This window comes from Elephantulus edwardii, unplaced genomic scaffold (genome assembly GCF_000299155.1).
Source record: "Elephantulus edwardii isolate Elephantulus edwardi_28Jun2011 unplaced genomic scaffold, EleEdw1.0 scaffold00146, whole genome shotgun sequence".
In the NCBI taxonomy this organism is placed as follows: Eukaryota; Metazoa; Chordata; class Mammalia; order Macroscelidea; family Macroscelididae; genus Elephantulus; species Elephantulus edwardii.
In genome coordinates, this window is record NW_006399896.1 from 4,938,349 (window position 1) to 4,941,173 (window position 2,825).

The following is a 2,825-nucleotide window of genomic DNA, read 5'->3' on the forward strand; positions in this document are numbered from 1 at the left end:
AGTTTGTTATGATCCACACAGTCAAATGCCTTTGCATAATCAATGAAACACAGATAGACATTCTTCTGGTATTCTCTGCTTTCAGCTAAGATCCATCTGACATCAGCTGACACCTATGTAGGACAAAAAGAAAGCCATAAGAGCAGCGAGTGTTCCACACCTGTTCCTTCTCAAGATGCGAGAGGCCCTCATGACTTACAGCAAACAGCGACTCACAACACTCTAGCCTTCAGCCTTAAGGAGAGGCCAAGTAGTGCAAGAGTTACATGTTGGTGGACGGTTAGCCAGAAATTTCCAATTCATGTGGCAAATCCCACCTGCTGACAGCCACATGGGACAAAAAGAAAGTGATAAGAGCACCAAGTGTCCCATGCCTGTCACTCATCATGATGCGAGAGGCTTTCATCACTTCTAGCAAAACTCTGACTCACAACAAACTACTCATCAGTCTGAAGGTGTGGACAAGTATTGCAGCAGTTAAAAATCTAGGTAGGTACACATGTTGGTGGATGGTTAGTGAGAAACTCCCAGTTCATGTGGCAAGTCCCACCTGCTGACATCCACTTCATACGAAAAGAAAGCCATAAGAGCACAGAACATTTCATCTTGTACCTCCTCAAGATGTGAGAGGCCCTCATGACTTTCAGCAAAGCAGCAACTCACAACACACTAGGCTTCCACCTGAAGGTGAGGCCAAGCACTGCAGCAGTTAAAAATTCAGGTACACCCACATGCCCACATGTTGGTGGACCATTGGGCAGAAACCCTAGTTCATGTGGTAAGTCCCACCTCCTGACACCAACTTGGCATGAAAAGAAAGCCATGAGAGCACTGAACATCCAATACCTGTCCCTCCTCATGATGCGAGAGGCCCTCATGACTTTCAGGAAAATTCTGACTCACAACACACTAGCCTTCAGCCTGAAGGTGAGGACAAGCATAGCAGCAGTTAAAAATTCAGTTACAATCTCACCACCTGCCCGCATCTCACATGGTCTCACTGCCTGCTTCCTCCTTGTTCATTCAGGTACTTTGGGGAACAAACTTCTGTCAGGCCCAAAGTCTGTACAAATACATAGGTGTTTCTCAAAACATTGCTGTGGATCAACGTGGATATTTGAGAGCTGCAAGCACCTGCATGGTGCAGCAAGTGTAGACAAGGTGCAACGAGCCTCTGTGGGGTGCAGCAAGCCTCAGTGGGGAGTAGCGAGCAATAGCAGGGAATAGTGAGCCACAGCGGGACCCAAAAGCCAGGAGCAAGCAGGACAGTGGCAAATTGAGTGAGGTCTCCCCCGCACTCGCCTCCCATGTGCATCTCTCTGTGTGTCTCACCCCCTTCCCCCAGCCAAAGTGTGTAAGTGCATTTGTTTCTGTGCCTGCCCAACCTCTCTCTGGAGCGGTGACATCAGATCAAGAACCAGCTATTGTCTTTGGCACAAAACACTACTATAGCCATGTCCCAAAAGAATCAGACTACATTACTCCCCATACAAGCCCAAAGCAAGATATCATCCCCCAAAAGAGACACAGTAGCAATGGATTTCCTGAAGCCAGAAAGTCTGATGGAACTTTACGATACTGAATTCAAAAGAACAAAGATTGAATATTTTCAATGGGTGAAAAACAAAACTTGAAGAATTACAGGACAAGGCAAGAAAAAGTCAGGAGGAGCTTAAAAAAAATAAAAAATAATACAGATAAAACTAACTAGGCATTAGAGGCACTGGAAAAACAAGAAACCACAATCCAAAATAGGAGCACCAAGGTTTCAGATGCTGTCAACATGATGGAGGGACACATGAGCAGAGTTGAAGAGATGGAACACAGAACCAGTGAAATAGAAGATAGAACTGTCACCGCTGACCTACTAGAGCAAAAAGCAGAATCAAAAAAGAAAGATAAAGAATAAAACCTAAAAATAAGGTGGGACACAATCAAGAGAAATAACATGCACATCATTGGAATCCCAAAACAGGAAGAAGCAAGTAAAGGCACTGAAAAAGTTGGTAGACGGTTAGCCAGAGACCACCAGTTCATCTGGCAAGTCCCATTTGCCGACACCCACTTGGGATGAAAAGAAAGCCGTAAGAGTGCTGAGCATTCAGCATTTGTCCCTCCTCAAGATGTTAGAGGCCCTCATAACTCTCTGCATAAAACTGACTCACAACACACTAGTCCTCAGCCTTTTAAAAGTGACATCGAGCATTTCATCATTTAAAAATTCCCTGCACGCCCACATGCTGGTGAATGGTTAGCCAGAAACCCTGACTTCATGTGGCAAGTTCCACCTACTGACACCCACTTGGGATGAAAAGAAAGTCTTAAGTGGCATAAGTGTGCAGAGCGTTCCATACCTGTCCCTCCTCAAGATGCGAGAGGCCCTCATGAGTTCCAGCATAAACCAACTGTTTCCCATAGGTTCACTCTTTCCAGTACACTCTTACTGTAAATTCTAGTATGAAACACTTTCTCCCACAATAGGCCTAGAATCCTTGAAGATCACGGTTTTTCCCTCACTTGGATAAAGTGCTTTATATTACTTAACAGGACAAAGAAAAATATAGCACAGAAGCAATCAGCCTCTTTCAATGTGTTTAAAACTAAACTGTTGAAAATAAATAACAGAAATAATGCAGTTCCCAAAAGAATTTATGATTGCTCTTAAGGTTGTTCACCTTAATACCATTTCACTCTACATAAACCATTTTATAGATGACACAATCTTACTTTCAGCAAGTGAAAAAGACTTGAGGCACTTACTTAAAAAGATCAAAGACTACAGCCTTCAGTATGGATTACATCTCAATATTGTTGTTATGTGCCAT